Source organism: Camponotus floridanus, unplaced genomic scaffold (genome assembly GCF_003227725.1).
Source record: "Camponotus floridanus strain SB8 unplaced genomic scaffold, Cflo_v7.5 scaffold80, whole genome shotgun sequence".
In the NCBI taxonomy this organism is placed as follows: Eukaryota; Metazoa; Arthropoda; class Insecta; order Hymenoptera; family Formicidae; genus Camponotus; species Camponotus floridanus.
Genome location: NW_020229850.1, coordinates 452,357 through 472,462, shown reverse-complemented (window position 1 = coordinate 472,462; position 20,106 = coordinate 452,357). Strand labels below are relative to the sequence as shown.

Here is a 20,106-nt window from a genome sequence, read left to right as displayed (position 1 = left end):
TTTTGTATTTGCATGCATTTGGCGAATATTTGCGCGCGCTACAATTTTCGCGAAATTGTGCAAGAAAATTTATTTATTTCAAACAACGGATATACGATAATGCGCAGCGCTCACGTAAATTTATTCGAGACACGTCGCTCAATGAGTCGTCCACAGTGCAAACAATCAAGCCGTCGACGTCGCTTCTGTCAAGATAAGATCTGGATGTAAACGAATAAAGCAGAATTAATGATTCTTCCTTACATACAATCGAATAAATTTGCGTTCTGCATAGCTAAGAGAAACAAATGGCAGATACTTAATGCAAAATGTGACAGATACTTTATTATTGAATAATATAACATGCGATCGTATATATTTTCCCAGAGAATGATTTGTGATTTAGTCCAATCAATCGTTTTTTTCTTTTTAAAAAAAATGATACAAAGACTTAACAAACGTTTTTCTTTTTTCGATTACATTCTATTTCAGCGTCGTAGCTAGCGCGGATATATGTTCTGTTTAGGATACTTGATAAAGTAGCAGAGAATACACGCCTTTACCCTGTCATCACGTCTATGTTTATGCTACCGAGAAGATTGGATTGTACGAAGGTTGGGATCCTGCACATGTCAAAGCTGTTAGAAAGCTATAAAGTAACTAAAATAAACTGCGTATTTCTGCTTAATTATGGATGAAAGCTTACGAGGAATCGAAAAATCAAACCGATTCAATAAACATTTATTTTCTCGCTGCTTCTTACATTTTTAATACATTTACGTATCACATTCTAATATATGTTTCTCAAAGTGTTTACAAATTTTTACATTTACTTAGTGTTTGTCTGCGTAGATTTTAATATTTTTTATAATAATTATTATAATTATATTACAATTATGAGAGAAATATAAAATATATTAATGATATATTATTTCTCACTTTACTCTTCTAAAAAATTAATAATCTGATATTTTTATTCAATAAGGACAATTTCGTTACATTAACTTTATTTTAATTGTACAATTTTGAGTTTTTTAAGCAATTATTTTTTTACCATATATAAGAAAAATTATAATATTTTTAAAAACGTTAAAAAGTAACTAGAAATTCATAATAATTCGTCTTTCTCATATTTTTCCCCTTCAACAAAATTTCACAAGATATAAAATTGTAGAGATTTATCATTCTATATGAAATTCTTGATAAAGCAAAAATTTTTTACATCTTATTCTGATTAGATTATTTGAAATAAATTGTTGTTGTCAGGTAATTATGTCGAAATGTGAATTCTTTGTACAAATAAAAAGAGAGTCTACTTTGAGCTTATTAAATTCCAACCGTACCGTTGCATCACTTATTTGCCATTATTTTTCAATCTTTTATATTTTCTGCGCTTTATTATCCTTCTTTTTAAACATTCACTTTAGACTCTTTATTTTAGCTGTCCATTTTCTTGAAATGCAGTTGTATGTCGCCTCTTTGTACTGCGAATTTGCTGCGAAGAATAGCATCCGAGAAACGATTTAATTAATTCTGGCTGCCTCAGTTTTAAGGGATAAAACGAATTGGGACGAACTATGAGTAGACAACGGAAAAAATATAAATAGAGAGGTAATAAAAAGAAATCTTTCTATAAATTTTACAGCGCGATTATTTAGCTTTCTAAATTAGTTATCCGAAAAAACTGAATACATTAAAACAATTTAAAAGGAAAATATAACAAAACTAAGAATTTTGAATCAGAAAATTAATTTAATTGTAAAATATTTAATTATAAAAATTATATAAGATTTTAATTGATATATATATTTATAAAAGATTACTTTTTAATGGATGGATTTTTGTTGAATTTTCTGCTAAGAAATTACTTCAAATCTCGTTTTCTTCAAATAAATAGAATTGTCTCTTCTCACTTAGGTTTGAACGATGTGTACCACATAAATACATACATAAATATATTCATATATATATATATATATATATATATATATCCTTTGGCCACGTACATATCGTAACACGTGACATATCAATGGGTGGCACATCATGACGGGATTCACGGTAAAGTCGTAGCAAGCTTATGATTAATGGAACGATGGAAATTCGATTTCAGACATGTAAAGGTAGATTTACGCCTATGTTTGCAATATTATTACGCAAGCTTGATCCATATTGGTTTATCTTTCCTCAAGATTTAAAAAAAATAAAAAGCTTAGCAAGATTCTCTCGTTTTGATGAAATCTTGTTTTAAAATTGTTTTATAAAGTTTTTGTTAAATATATTACAGATATGTCTTGTCATTTATTTTGTAGAAGCAATTTCAGAAAAAATATATACTTCTCTCTCTCTCTCTCTCTCTCTCTCTCTCTCTCTCTGTCTTTCTTTATATAAATAATACACTCTGCAAAATAATGAATTCACGAAAGGTATCGTTTCTGATTGCATAAATTTAATTAAATGACGATCATTTGTCGTTAATACATTAATTAAAGCCTGATCGTACTTTATATAATATTTATAAGAAAAGTATTGATGCGCAGAAACACAAGCAACAATGTGAATTTTGATTATTTATGGCGAATAAATAGAGAACGCCAAATATAGTTACCGTTTGATACGTATCATATCTCAAGTTTATAATTAATGAAAGATTCAAATTACGTTTAATGTCCGATCGATGTATGATCGACATCCAATATTCAAAAATTTGTTTATAGAGATAGAAGCATCGCTAGCTATTATTCTATAATAAAAATTTTCCTATCTTAATATCGATTCAAGTGTTAATGATATGATATAAATATAAATAATTCAAATCTAACCTAGTATAAAATGTAATTATCTGTTCATGTGATATTCTTACGAATTGAATTAAAGAATCATTGCGTAATAAAGACAAGACAGCAGAGACAGCTGCTTGATTCCAACTCCGCGACCCATGAGAGATTTTCTTTTTCGTGAGCAAAGTTTTTAAAATACCTTTGCGAATTTCTTGGGGTGAGCTATAAATAGGATGGGTAACTATCTTGTTAAACTTCCTGGTGAGAATTAATACTGGAAGTTTTAAGAAAGGAATACGAAGAAATTCACAAACGTTAGTCGAAAGAATTTTGAAAACTTTTGATGTAAAAAGTGTTTATATTAAAAACATGTGGCACAAAGATTCTTATACAAAAGTATGGCTAATATAAATATATATATATGAAGGATATTTCTATTAATAAATTTCTCAAATATGATTGAACTAGAAATATTCAGATTTATTTTTGTAAAAAAATTGTTTAGAACCTAAATTCCCTTTTTTATTTTTTCTATCTTTTATAATACAAAAGTACCACAATTTTATTCATTTCTCTCTTACACTTTTCTCGTAAATTTTTTTATCACTTCTTTATAATATTACTCTACATTTAAACTTTTTAGACGGACTGTTATAAGAACATTCACATGCAAACGTATATAATACGTACAAATTTTGAAGCGTCCTGCATTTATGTTTATGGCATCATAATGCTAGTATCTAACCGGCCGCGAGGTAGATTTTCAGAAGAGATAATTTTCTATAGGGAAACTTAGTCGCGAATATCTCGCAGTTTTCGAAATTACCCTTGGGATGCAAACATTTGAATCTCTCTTTGAGTCTCAGTTATAACGCGACTTTCCATTATCATAATACGATTTTCTTTTTGATAAGATAAAAATCGCGGGAGAAAATGGCATCGATATGATTGAGTAGTCGCGATGTGTTAATGTTTGCTTATTTAAAGTGAATCAATGTTATTATCGAAACAAGGAATGAATAAAAAATGATATAATCGCGAAGGATATTGCTTCTGATTGCGTAAGTTCAATTAGATATATAATAATCATTCGTTAAAATGTTAATTAAAGTACAATTTTATTTTACATAATTTTTGCAAGAGAAAAATATTGATGCAGAGGCAAGTTCAACAATATAAACTTTGATATTAACACTTTATATTAACATTTTTTCGAAATGTATTACAAATTTCAATGATTTTCATCGAATGTATTGAAGGTAACTTGCAATTGGGAAAACATACTTTAGATGACGTTGTTTTATATATATTAAAAAGCTCTACTTCGTATATTAAATGTATATTAAATGTATATTAAATGTATGATTGTGTGTTTGGAAGCTTTTAAAGCGTCAGGCGGCGACAAGAAAACCGTTGAGCTAAGTTACACGAAGAGAATACTGTATTCTACTCTAGACAATTTGTCGCAAGACGAGTTACGATAAGCACATCGTATCGACAAGAAGCGAATCGTCGTTTCATAGAATTGCTCATGATAATACTACTAGAACTTTGGTAGTGGAGTGGTCGTTTCCGCTCGAGTTTCAGCGAACAAACCCTTTCCGTCCAGAAGTAGAATTTAGTGCAGCAACGTTTACGCTTCTATAGCTCTTCGGACGGTAGTATAGCATTTTACGATTATTGCTGGATTATACGTAAATGTGTTTTGCATACAACCGTGCAACCGTGCACATAATTTATAACTCACAAATTCTTGGTTTTTATGCAGCTTCACCGCTTTCAACGATGCGAGGTGTGGAGACTTTATTCCTTCTTATTGGATTCATATGTAATGCACATTATGTATCAGATACATAAGCAATTAAGATGTAATTAAGAATAATATATGAATTTATCTAGATTCATTTATATACATAGCTATTTATATAAGCTATTTATATAAGCTATTTATATAAGCTATTTATATAAGCTATTCTTCCTTAGAAATAATTATCAGATAATAATCAAAACAAAAAAGAAAATGATTGAAAATAAATTTGAAATATATTCCGCTCACTTTTTCCAAAATATCTGTTTTTTGAATAATGATAGATTTCTATTTGCGTTTTCATTATTTTTCTAAATAACAAGTGAAATGAATCGAGTTTTATCAGAAATATTACAGGGAGCTATAACTTGGAAACATATATTTATCTCTTTTTGTCTCTTTTTATAATTTATTTTCTAAAAATAATACCCAATATGAATAAATTAATACAAGATTTTACTATTTGCATGTTCAAGTTCTATCCCACAATGACATTTCACGGTACGATTTCCTAAGGGATTACTTTGATTAGGGAAAAAGAGTCGGGATGTGTAGAGGAGTCGATTTATCTTTGACAGTTTGACAGGCAATCGTATCGAAGAAGCGTCACCCACAATTTTGTCACCTATCCAACTGGCGGCTGAAATACGATCAATTTAAAATTCCTTATCAACGCCGCGGATTGGAAAGCTGCGGCCAACTCCACATTGGATTTATGTGCGACAACTTTAAGAGCCTCGTAAACGCGAGCGGAATCTCGATTAAGGAACGATTTGCTGCGGTTTTGCGACAGATGGTCGCTCGGATAGAACCCGTCTGATAATATGAGACATTTCTCGCGCGTAATAGGAAACGAGTTGCTGGTCTCGTATGAGCAATTCGTGACTTCGTATATAAAAGAAAAAAGACAATGGGCGATAAAAAGTGAAGAGAAACGAGAAAAAGTTTTTTTTTCCTTCAAACTCGTTTCGGAAGGAAGAAACGAGATGCAATTCACCAGGAATTAAAAGAACTCATGTTTAAAGAATGTTGTTTACAATAAACATACGCTTTGCAATTTTAAACGACATTTACGATTTAATATTTATTAATATGTTTCTATCAGATCAAACACATGTAAATCGTTTCTTTCGAAATGCTTATGAATATAACAACATGGCGTTTCTTATTTTACATGGTGTGAATATATATCGAATCTATATAACTAAATATAAATATTTATATAGTCACTCAAAATGAATATTCTTTCACTCTCTCTCTCTCTCTTTCTCGAATAAAACATTCAAAGTATTCAAATATTGAATAAAATGCTACGTTATTGATTACTTAGATTCTGTATCTCTCTTTTCCAATACACACACACACATATATATTTTATATATATATATATATATATATATATATATATATATAATGACCTAAATTCTATATTCCTTTCTGACACAAAAATACAAAATAGAAAATGAAATTAATTAATATAAAAATTTCCGAGTAAATTTCATTTCTTTTATTTTTTCCAAAATTTATGTGGATTTATTGTAAATATAAACAAATTAACAGATATAGTATTGTTTCAAAAAATTAATCTCGGTTCAAATACAATATATTTATTTGATAATTAGAAAATATTATTATATGCATTCATTCTTTCTTCTTTAATTTTTTTCAAATACTCTTTCGAATATTAAGTATATTCGAGAGATCTATTTAGAAGATAAAATATTATAATATTTTATCATTCTAATCATAGCAGATCTCTCGTAGAATTATTATGTGTTTTTTATTGACTATTTGAAAGATGTAAAAAATGTTATTTAAGGAAATATCTTGCTAAGAGCAATGTAAAATGCTTACGGCGGCATAAGAAGATAATGATAGATCATATGGGGAAATTTGGACATCCTCGTTCTGCATTAAAGTGACAGTTCCATAGTTGTTAAAAGATAGCGGGGCAGATATGACGAAAAAAATATGGGACAACATTTTGGGTGTTCCCAAGACAATACGAGGGTGCCACGATCGTAAAATTGCTAGTCCAAGGGTAAGCGTAGAGGATAGTATGCAGCTGTCAAAAAGTAGCATTTTCATCTAAAAGCGTCGGATGATATAATTGATGATACTGTTCCAAACATACGCGAGAACAATAATAAATGAAACTTTGGTCCATTTTCGCAATTCTATATTTGTTTGCTCTTGTTAGTCCAAACGCGTATATTACGCTCTTTGTTACAGTCTATCGATACATGCATGCGTTAGAAATACGATGAATACGTGCCCGAGCCATTCTTCAAAGCTAATTGATTTACGAATGTGCAGTGATTCGTATATACTATGTTCTATATATATACATGTATCTAAAAAAAATGTCCGAATAAAGAATTTATACGACGGTGTAAAACAGACACACACACACACACACACACACAAATATATATATAAATATATTGAAGAAAATAAGAAGTTGCAAGCTGGACAAATAGAATGCACTGACGACAATAAGGACAAGAAAGCAGAAAAAAGTAAGGGCATATAGATGCAAAAAATAATCGAAAGCAGCCGCCTATTAAGCACACTGCAATTCTTAAAACTATAGAAAGAGCATATAAATGCAGAAGATTGATCAATAAGCAGTATATGGGATTAGCAGAAGGTGTTTTGCTTTTAAACCGAGACACCCAAGCGCTTTCATCAGGTGAGAACTGCTTAATAAATTATTCGTTGACCGACCTTTTACATTTATGCGTTCTTCGTCTATAATTTTAAGAACTGCGATGTGCTTAATAGGCAGCTGCCTTCGATTATTTTTCGCATCTAAAAGCAACAAGGACAACACGATTAGTCCGTCGTTTTACGCGTCTATATCAACGCAAAGACGTTTCAAACTGACAATACCAATTTCGCCAGTATTCCTAACGAAGATGAGGACTCGTCCCGTCACTGTGTTGAGTCCGGAAGAAATATTGAAAATCGAAGAAATGAAAAAAACTCACTTTTCAGCCCAACGAATAATTGCTAAAAAACAATATTCGTGAACTAGAAAAATATGTGAGGTACATGTGGTTGAATCGAGAATCGAACCTGAGTCTTTCGCTTTCCGGCTCTAGACCACTGAGCTATCCAACATCAAACTTAATGTCGCTTTTAATACAGTGATGTGCGACTCCAGAGCGATGTTGGCTTTTCGCTCAATGGATGCAATGCCGCTTTACCTCTGAAAGATCACTCGCTGACCAAATAAGTGCCGGTGGAGATATTCGCGTGCACTACTGGCGTCCGACTGGCCTTCCATAAGAAACGGCACCGACGAGCACAATGTCATAGAGTGACCACATCTCTCCCTAGTAAATAACAATATCTCCACTGTGCCAATAACAGTGGCGGATGAACTCTAAACAGGTCTGTGGGAAGCCTCCAGTATAAGAATATATATATATATATATATATATATATATATATATATATGTATATATGTATGTATAATGCTCTCCGATTAAATTTTTATTTTTTAAATATATATGTCTCTAAAGATTGTAAATTATTTTATATATGTACATAATTACTTCGGTATATTTTAAGTAATTTATGACACTTCGTTTATCTTTTAATAAATCGATAAATATTTTTGATTGTTGAATAACAATATATTATTGAATAACAATATATTATTGAATTAGATGAAATGTTATACATATAATGTTATAACAATATCAATTATACTAGAATATATTAAACAAAAATAGCATAATATTATAATTAATATTTTTATACAAAATTCTATACAATAAATTTTAGAGAGATAGAGAGAGAGAGAAAAAGAGAGAGAGAATTTTGGCAATATATTATAATTAAATATATTCGCGTAACAGTACATAACCTTTAAAATACCGAACAGAACCCTTTCTTATATACTTTATATTATAATAGAATAATATCTTCAATACATATATTTACAAATATTTAACGTTCAACGTATTTACATATAACGCATATTTGTTTCTATAAATTTTTAAATATAAATGTCATTGTAATATGATTTAAACAGTAAAATTAATAGAATCACAAGCATTAAATATAAAATTTTACAACGTAATATAGTGAAATTTATTGTAATAAATTATATATTATTCTTCTACTATACAATATTAACTATTTAGTTTTGATATGTATCGTACACTTAATATGGAAATTTAATATGCTTATTATAAATTTTATGTTATATGAGTTTTGCAATGAATTTTATAATTTACATTTATTTCAAATTTATGTATATTTGAAATTTTACATTTAATATTTTAATAACTTAATTTACTCTTTTCTGATCATTATAAAAAGAATTTTTACACAGATAAGTACAGTACATGAGATTTTTGTGTATATGTGTGTACATGCAAATGTCCATTATTTTATTTAAATTCAATATTCCATTGTTTTATCGGAAAAATTCACACATGTGTTTTACGTTTTTTCAAATAGAAGAAACATCTAGCTAAGTGGTGTAAACTATATTTTTGTATTCGCAATTTACTCTGCTATATTGGCTTTTTGCGATATTAGTTTTTTAATTTGCATTAAAATTTATATTTCCTTTAAAATTATATCATAAATACTTATAGATAATAATATTATGCCAAAAAGCTTCTTGCATTTTCTTATCGATCAATATATTTTACTCAAGATATTTATATTGATCGAATAAAACAGACCGAGACTTTTAATTACAAACGAGAAAAATACATTTTGTTTTTATGAAATAACATACATTAAATTGCAACATATAATTTTGTAAATAAAAATAGTATTTTTTAATAATCATATTTTAAATACATTATATATAACATTTTATCTTTTTTTTCATTTTAACATATGTTTTGTTGAAATAGTTGAAAGAAAATTGTTGTGGATAAGCGTTAAAGACATTTTTGTGAAATATAAAATAACGGTAGACGAAAATAAGATGCGCTTCGTTGAATCGTCGCCTCATATCATGTTCTATTCCCCTTAAGGCTGCTCTTACCGATAACCATATCCCTTCTGGCAATCTCAATTGCTTCAGTATAGTCAGCAGACCTTTTACCAGCAATTTCATGCTAAATGTAAATGAAGTTTTACGATATCGCATAATGAATAAACAAATGTTTGTGCTTCTGAAAATGTGAAAATACACACATATATTCACAAATAATCACTACATTAAAATTAAATTCATTGCAAATTAAATCATTGCATACAATGTAATAAAAAATTCAACGTAGATTTATATCGCTATGTATAGTATTATGTGAAAATTTTTAATTTTTGCTTTATTTTTTAAATAAAGAAAAAATAAATAGATGTATCACAGATACTCAACATATGAGTTCAACATATAAGTTTAGTGTAAAACTTAATTATTTAATTAAGCTCGATAAAAATATAGTTAGAAATTTTTTATATAAATTTCTTTCAGATTTCTTTCAATTTTACAATCGATTGAACATCTGAATTATATTGAAATAATTAACAAGCCTCTTATTTGTCATATTAGCACGATGAGAAATTCGGCTTAACTTCGACTATTCGATATCGGGAATTAATTACCAAACGCCATTGTCGAATACTCGGCCATTGTGTAACAACAATCACATGGATGCAAGCATTGTCCGAAGCGTTGTATAACGAATCTGACCACTGATAAATTCTCTCTACAAATTCACGTCCTATCCTTTATTCTATGGGCAACGTCCGTCGGTCAGATTACGTCGGTCTGATAAATAAGCGATTTATGTATACCAGACTCCCCTGGGACATACATACATCTATGTGCGTGCACGAGATAAAGGAGAATGCACACCTATATTCGTTATTTGTGTTATAATCAAATCCCTTCCTACAAATTTGATCCTTCAAGAGATTGAATCAAAATTTTTTTGTGAGCCTTTTTTCATTTTTCTCTTGTTTCTATTTATATTTCACTTTCTTATAGATATACATATATGTGTGTACTTTATACTGTTATTCAATTATTCTATATTTTTCCGATATTGTTATATTAACATTTTTCTTATTTATGTGCAGTTATTTGGTCATCTGAGTATAATAAATATTGCATTTTTAAGTTTCTTTCGGAGGGGGATAATATTATAAAACTTTGATTTAAAAAAATAGAAGATTAAAAATGTAAAAGTTGTTATACTATTTGTCGTTTTAGAATTCGCACGGGAAAGTATGTATTAATGAATCCATTCATACTTGTTACTATTCCGATATTTGATAATGCCAGCTATTTGATAACATAGCTAAGTCTTGTTAATGATAATATTGTGTTTGATCAAAGTTAATTGAACGATTCTAATATACATAAATGAAATATGTGTCTAACATTCACCATAGAATTAATCTAAATGTTAGTTGATTTGTACAGAGCGAATATAGAGACTCTTGTATTGTTCAAATATAGCCGAGTTTAAACGTTTGATATTGCTCGTAAACATAGGTACACGTATCTATTGTATTCCGTACTTTAATCGTCAGAACATGTATTCCAAACTTCAATACGTGTAAAGTAACTGATTGTACAACTGTGCAATAGATACGATAGATAGATACTAATTAACATCGTTTATCTATTCTATTCTCAAAGAAATAAACAAGTGTATGATTTTATAAAAAAACATGTTGATTCTTCAACTCTTAATTTCACAGACGCAGTTTAAAAAATTTATAATATTATAAATATCTCTCTAATAATCTATATATATATATATATATATATATATATATATTATTTATTATTTATTATTATATATAGATATAGTATATTATTATAACAAATATATTTTGAATAAAGAATTCGGCTCTATGTAATTAATAACACGATACTTAAGAAACGAGCGAATAAGAGCCAAACGCGGATGGTAGTGCGTAAATTTCATAAACATTAATTGTTCGCAAAAAATTGTTTTCATTATTTCCATAGATTAATAAAAATCGACAGGAGAAGTGGCGATGTGGGGCTGAATAGCTCAGTGGTAAGAGCAGTCGCCCAGCAAGCGAAAGACTCGGGTTCGATTCCCGATTCAGCGACTTCGCCCCGATATTTTTCCTGTCTACATCTCTTCAAGGAGGTAAAGGAGGGTTTTATAGAATTCTCAAAACATGAGAATCTATAGCTTGGTATATACACCAAGTAAAATATATGTATAAAAATTTTCGTGAACAATTAATGTTTATGAAATTTACGCATTACCATTGGGCTCTTATTGTGCGTTTCTTAATTATCATGTTGACATATATATTATTGTTATTGCGTACATGTATATACAAACAAATTACTTACAACAAAATTCAACATCGCACTTTTGCGACGGTATCCAAAAATCTGCGATAGCAGTATCAAATATTACATTAAATATTTTCGGCGGATATAAGGATTTCATTGCACAAGACACTTTACTCCATTCAAAAAGCTTGGGAGTGGAATGACCACTACTTAAAAAGGCTGTTATTATTACATGATTACAGCCTTTTTAAGTAGTGATCATTCCACTCTCAACCTTTTGGAATGGAGTAAAGTGTCTTGGGTTGGAAAAATATCTATTTTATCTGTAATAGATATTTTTCTTCTCTACATCATTCGGGGGGGGGGGGGGGGTAAAGAGGGTTTTATAGAATTCTCAAAAATGAGAATCTATATCTTGGTATATACACCAAGTAAAATATTTGTATATATGCCTTGTGCACGTTAAAAATTTTCGCGAACAATTAATGTTTAAGAAATTTACGCACTACCATCCGCGTTTGGCTTTTATTCGCTCGTTTCTTAAGTATCGTGAAATATATTTTGATTCCTGATCATTAAAATTTAATTTTAATAAAATATTTTTGCTTACCATAATTTTACATTTACATAGATTTCACAAATATATAACAGATTGATGTGTTAACTAGCTAAAAATAATTTTACACATCTATTTAATATATATTTATTGCTAAATATTGTAATAAAAAATGTCATCAATATATGTATTTTCTTCTATTATTCGACTATCGTGCATCAAGCCTTCATCCTGAGCCACTTCAAATATTGGCATAGCATACACAGTTTAATCAGCTTATAGACTGACAAGGATCACAAAATAGACAGTATTATATTCACAGTTACGCATTGGTCATTTTGGACAGTGCGATGAAATTTTCCATTTAGCGTGATAAAGAATTATTCAACTCAACGTTTTCTTTAAAAAAAAGTTAATTTTTGATTACGATCTAAAGTTGCATTAGTCCAAAATTAAAAAAGTTTGGAGAAAATTACATTTAGAAATATTGCGTTGTTATACACTGTATGAGTATCGTTGAACAGTATATGTACCTTTATTTTGTGGATATGAGAGAAAGAAATTTTTGAGTAAAAGATTAAAGTAAATATTATTTATATGCAAAAGTTTATAATTATTTTGATAACAGTAAGTTAAGTTAATGTTTTGCATTTGTTGCTAGGCTAATAGACAAAGCAATTGTTTGTACAGAATTTTCAAATCAATATTTCAAACATTATTTTGTTGCATTATTTTGTTTTGTACACTTATTAACTCTTTATTTAAAAAGGTGTAAATGTAATTTCGTCATTCTTTATTTTCGACTTATTTTGACTTCATCAATTTATTCTTCAGAGATAGAACATGATTTATGATACATCGTGTATATATAATACAAATATTATTCTAATAATGTGCTTTTTAGAAAGTAACGACGTTTGAGAGTTGTCATGGATACGTATTTAGATTGTGGTAAATAGGGGAATTGAAGGAGTCGAAATTCGATTTCAGAGAGATAATGCAGGATTTGTGTTGTTTGTTTACTTTACACTGTCGTTTCAGTTTCAAATGGATGGTAAATATCACGACAATGTTGAAATTGACAGAGAAATTTATTACGCGTTGAAAATCGGGAAAATGTACTTAAAAATGTAATTTAGTATAAGCACGTAGAATATAATAATTCTCAATGACATATACATCATAATGCATGAAGAAAGAAAAATGAAACACACACACACACACACACGCGCACACACACACACACACACATATATATACATATATATAATATCTTCACATGAGACGTCCATTTTAATTATTATAAAAAAATTAAAGAATAGAAGAACAATGGTTTGTTTTACAATCCGAAATTTTTATAACAGTTTCTGACAGGAAAACAATTTACGCTTGGTTGAAAATAACCATTATATTCGTTATATTTTATAATATGTATTTGCTATTGTAACTAAAGTTTGTGTAACTAAATTTGTACGAATCATTTAACATTTGCTTTTATTTTATGCGCTTCTGACAATTATACAACGCACAGAATTAAATATCACGATAAAATAACGTATGCATGTAAAGATTTATGATAATGGTTATTTAATGACTTAATGATATAATGAGTGTAAAACATATAAAATTACATCATGCATCATTTTATAAAGACATGCGAATAATAACGCGAATGAACTGTTGCAATATCTTACCGAAATGACTTTCACCTTTTCGATCACTTTTAATTAAAACAGCATGTACGCACTCGTCCAGTATTATTATTAAAAATTCGCTTCACTGAAATGTACGCAATTAGAGCATCCATAAAAAAACGATGAGACGAGAGGCTCCGCGAGACTATAGTAAAATAAAATATCCAAAACCAAACAAGAACATGGATGCATTAATGAACATGCTTTCGTAACACTAAAAGCAATTTGTCGAAAAAAGCGAGAATTCATATTTGCATGAATTTTATCATTACAGAGAATTAACATAAATTTAAAAAGGAAAGAAACATAAATTTAAAATTTGAATGAACACGATAAATATTTGTTTAAACAAAATTTTGATAAAAAATTTTAAAAATAATAGTAATTTTATACGTTATGTATTGCTACTTGGAAGAGAAATTGAGATAAGAGAATATCATTTTTAAATTATTATAACTTGACATATATTAATTACTAAATATTAGATCTGAGAAAAAAATGATTTTTTCGATTTTTCAAGTTATCGATTCTTTAAAAAGCCCACATTTTCAATTCACACAGCAAAGTTCGAGAGAGCGTGAATTAAATCGAACTTCGGATTAAAAATGACGACGGTCTTGATATATTTCGCTTCATCATGCGGCTTTGCGGAGAATGCTGTAAAAGAACGCGAATAAATTCGCGATGTTGCCAACGATATTGCATCAATCGATACGCGAAATTCCAAATGTAGCAATCTCCGGTGTACATACGTATACATACACGGCGCATGCCGAGGGAGATGCCACGTGTAGATTTCTCCCGCGTTCAACGAAAGGACATTTCGCCCACTATGCGGTGAGATCCACAATCAGTGCGCGCGAATCGATAACATTTTCGTGGCTTTGACAAAGGGAATCTCATGGAATTCTCCGGGCTCTCGACAGGACGGATCTATGATCTCGTTAAAACCGCATCCAGCTAGATTATCTTCTCTAAAGCGTCGATGAAGTGTGCATTGAGGTATGTTAAAGCGCGTCGTGCCAATGTGCATTCTGGAATATTTTAGGACTTTACCTTTTTTGTGGTTTACTTGGCACGTTGCTTATTAAATGAATTCTCATATCGATTGCAGCTTAGAATGTCTGATCTTCTTGAGTGTGACTTAAGATCGAAATACGTAGAAGAATATGAAGGAAAATGACATCGCGTTTGACTAAGAATGACTGACATACTTTACATACATAATCTAGATATAACATTTTTTATCGTAAAATAGCACCCGATCATGAATAAATATATAAGAATTTAAATATATGTATAGATATGTATTATTTAAAATAAGACAGTTCATTGACATCATATTGTATGACATATTTCGACATTTGAATGTCAGTTACATCTACTTTTTTTATAGATCGGACACAATAGGGTCAAAAGTTCGTGCGAGAAATAATTATAAGAGAAGAAAAAACGTATGAAAACAAAAATAGATATTCGTGAAAAACATTTTCTAATGTTAAACGTTCAGATGTTATACTTTATTATTTTATTGAAGTATATTTTATTATTTTATTGATGTTATACTTTATTATTTTATTGAAGATAATTTAAAAAAATTTTTCTCACAAAAATCAAATATCTTGTTAAAACTATTTTTGGAATATAAAAGTTTTCTGAAAATTGTTAAAAAAATAAATATCAAATGTAATATTAATGTCTAAAATTATATATAGTTACGCTTCATATTTTTAACTGAACAGAAATGACTCAGTTACTAACTTGATATACATATATGTATATAATAATAATGTGAAACTTTTATATATATGAACAAGTAATGAAAGTTTCTCGTTAATGGGATACAATATATGCTTTAAAAGTCAATAAACCGGCATAATTCGTCTCATGTACCTCTAACTTTTCGCGAAAGGTCATTTATTAAATCGAAGTATAATTGTCCCCATTAACTTCATTTTCTTAGAATATTATTTTTTCGATAAATGTTACATTAAAGTCAGCTGCGTCATCGATTTTCTCTACTCATTGAATAATGTTCATCGCGGCCATGGCTGGCATTCTCTCACAATGAAACTAATACTCTTTTATACCTTCTTTTCAAATTAAGCATTTTATTATCGTCAATCCCTCTTTTCAATCTTTGCACGAAAAGATAATACATTTTATTTTTGAATTCATTGGGGTTACATAAATTTATATTTCATATTTTTTTTGTAATTATTGTAAGTATTGATATTACACATTTAAATATTTAGAATTTCTTAAATCCTATTGTCATGTTAATTATCTATTTATTATTATTTAGATAAAATTAAAAATCATCTTCACTGAATTTTTGAAGTGACAAAAAAATTTGCGTATTATTTTCATTATTATTTTATTCACATGATTTTCGCATCGTTTGCGAGAAAAATGCTTTTATTATTATCGAACAATTTAAACTGAACTAGTCTGCTTGCTGCATCATTTCTGATCTGACAACGGAAGACAGCGGAAACAACTTTCAATTATATGGAGCACATAGCTAGAGTTACGCTGTCAATGATATTTTCCGACGTATCCGGTATATTGTGTCTGTATATAATGGACTATAAAAGCGATTGACATTATATGAAATTGAAAAACTAAGAGAAAAATAAAGACTGAGAAGCCAGTCAATTCTGTTATAATGGCGATGATAATAACAACAGGATAACAAATACACAACCAAAGAAATCGCTTGGTTTCTTGCCAACGCAACGATAAAGTTTTATTAGGTCGAGAGAAACAGCTCTCAACTTTCAACCATCTGTGTATTCTAGATGAAATAATAGTATTTTATAAACGTACGATACAACTTCATGATCCAATTTTAGTTGTAACATCTGGATAAAAACAATGGACTACATTTATCATCTTGTTTTCACCGAATATCATTATTACCTGAAATTTACATTAAACCTACATCATCTACAGCGTTTGTGTTTTTCAAAAGTATATATACATAAATAATAGATAAGATTAGAAACAATTATTTGCAATAATAGTTTTGTTATTTAGTTTTAGAAAATTCTGTAATCTTATTTATTATATTTCTTTGTGTACATGTATGTGTGTGTACGTCAGAAAGGAAAGAAAGAAGGAAGGAAGGAGAGAAAATTAGATAAAATTTCCATTCCCAATAACATATTTTGAATAACGTATACGTGCCCTGCAATTGCCCTGTAATTTAAAATACACTTGTTTAACATCAAATAGTTAGAAATAAGTTATGATTACTAAGTTATTAGAGATTGCTATTATATTTCATTGTTATATAATTTAAATAATATTATATAACTAAGTATAATAATATAAAATAATATATAAATATTATTTATAACTATGTAAATTAAAGTAATAATTATACAAATTTAATGTTTGCTGATATTAATTATCGTACTTAATTTTAATTATTTATTACTATCAAGCGGAAAAATACATTTATAATAAAAGCAGAATGTAAATATCTGGTAACGATAACCCTATTTCTGTGGCCATGTTAAAAAATAACGAGAATAAAGAAAATACTGACATTTATTCTCTAAAAAATATCGTGTTGTCAACATCCATTACAACGAAACAACAAACACGTAATTCTGAAAAAAATTTTTTTTTTATTTCGAGAATATCCTTTCTCTGTATATTGTAGACAATGTGTGTTTTTGTTATTTTTACATTTACATATATATTTTGTTTTTATAGAAAACATTATTAACTTTTTTTTCTCAAATATAGTATTTTTAATTCTACGTATCCATATATATGATGGATTTGATTTTGAATCATGGGATGAACAGAGTCGGATTTGTAACTATTTTCAGATTGTTCTCTTGAATTATAACATTGGTCGAATGGTTCCAATTAAAATATCGTTTTTGTGATCGTATCATGTAACTGTATTTTTTATCAAATAAATGAATAAAGCATCAGTATTTAATTGTTTCCAATAAAATCCATTTTTTAAAACACTTGCGCTAAAAGTGGTACATAGGTATAATAAAAAAAGGTATTATATATTTTTCATATTTTATACAGAAAGTAGTAAATATAAATATCTCCATCGAGATACTTAAGGAAGCAGAAGATTATTCTTATTATTACGAGCATTTTTGATTATTGATCATTAAAAAAATTTCGTATTTCAATTTCACAAAGATATAATAAGAATATAATAATGTCCGTCTAAGAAAAGAATTCGTGGAAGGCTCGGGTGTGGCGATAATCGAATCGCGATTGAAAGTGTTGATTACCAAGGCGTTAATGTGTCGCGACATTCGCGGCTCGACGGGGTGGAAATGCACGTTGGCGTCGCGATGGCAACCCGATGTCGTCCGCGTTGTACATATTTTGCACTCGCGCATCCCCATGTACACGCGCATATACATACTCTTTGAGATTCGTACGCGTGTATGCATGTCGGGGGAGAAAGGTAACATCGCGGGAGTTACGGATTGGCACGCACGCGGCTCTATTTTCACGTTGCGAGGCGAGGCGTGGTATAATGATAACAACACGAGCACACCAAGGTATTTCCGGGATGATATATTAGGTCCGTGATCCGAGCTGTTGATTTTGCGGGGAAGTAACATGAAGATACTCCGTTTTCGCGGATTACTAAGAGGTACGCACGTGTGAGAACACGCACCGTGTGTTCATCGTACAATGAGTAAGAAAGATTTGTCGCGCGATCACTATCGTGTCTGTCAACAGCTATTAACGCTTAATAAAGTATTTAGAGAGCCTTTAATTCTCTTATCAGACACGCTTTATTTATGTAATGGCCTAAAGGAAACAGCGGGATATATACGCGTTTTTTATATAGAGAGTGACCTATTTTATATAATTCATTTATATATACAGTTCAGCAGTATTTTATATTCGGCAAATCTGAATTATGCAAATTCGAATTATGCAAACTTCAGCACAATATAAAAAACATCAATAATGCTTCATTTTAAGTACTCACACAAAGAGTGAGATAATGTAAAAGGATAATGTGGAAGGATATAAAAGAAGACTTATCAACCAACTTTATAGTTATTTTTGTAAATGGAAAGAGGGGAAAAGACGTGAAGGAAAAGGGAGTAAAATATTGTAGCACTTTACAACATTGTCCCTACTATCCTTTATTATTTCCACTGTGCGATTAAAAGAATTAATCTAGTGTAATCAGGAATTTATTTCTAACAGGAGTTATTTTTAATCCCGCATGCTTATACGACACTTGTACGTCATCGCATATGATATTATGGTATTTTACAACTCCAATGTCGACGCAAAAGCAGATAATACCACATATTAATGAAGTCATAATGCTATGCTTGTCTATGCATAGAAAATTAGGATAACAGAATTTTATGAGTTTTGTACGACACGCTTTAACATTTCGGCACAAGAAATAGCCATAAATATTTAAATAATATCATACATATAAATATATATATATATATATATTTATTTTTTTTTTTATTTGAACGTCATAATTATCCTTTCACTCGATACATTGCAAAATATAGTATCACATTTATTAAAAATTTCCTATTACGATTGCATTTCGTAAGTATTTTCATTGATTCCAATAATTTCATTGTTTTTGTAGCGAGTGAGTATTAAAACAGATTAAAAATTGGAAAAGTTTTTATAAAAAAATTTTATACAGCTTTTACATATATCTTTTATAGACAAAAAAAAATTTACAACATACATGAAAATTTAGGAAAGCTTAAATGATTAAGATAATTATAATAAATTATAATTATTTAATTATATTTTTAAATCAAAAGATATGGTTTAATGTATCACAATTTTTGTAATATTTATACAAAATGCAGAATATTTTAAAGAACATATTATTCATCGCGCGCACGCGTTTATATGTATATATTCATTCAGTTCCTTCTATATGCTTTATTGCTTTTTTTAGAATATGTAGATTCGATCGTATTTCTGCGAATTTAAGCAAAAAAAATTGTATATCGCTAGTCTTATCTCACAATTTATGTTGCTGCTAACAA

General features: G+C 29.1%; 1 protein-coding gene and 1 non-coding gene across 3 annotated transcripts in view; one reads left to right on the top strand and one right to left on the bottom strand.

Moving 5' to 3' along the window:
• The window catches only part of LOC105250115 (somatostatin receptor type 2), a 68,312-nt gene that overhangs the window by 9,429 nt on the left and 38,777 nt on the right, over nt 1-20,106 (bottom strand). The gene's annotated exons all lie outside the window — the stretch shown is intronic.
• On the top strand, nt 11,554-11,625 carry Trnaa-agc. The gene has a single exon. It is a non-coding gene; the product is annotated as a tRNA-Ala (tRNA).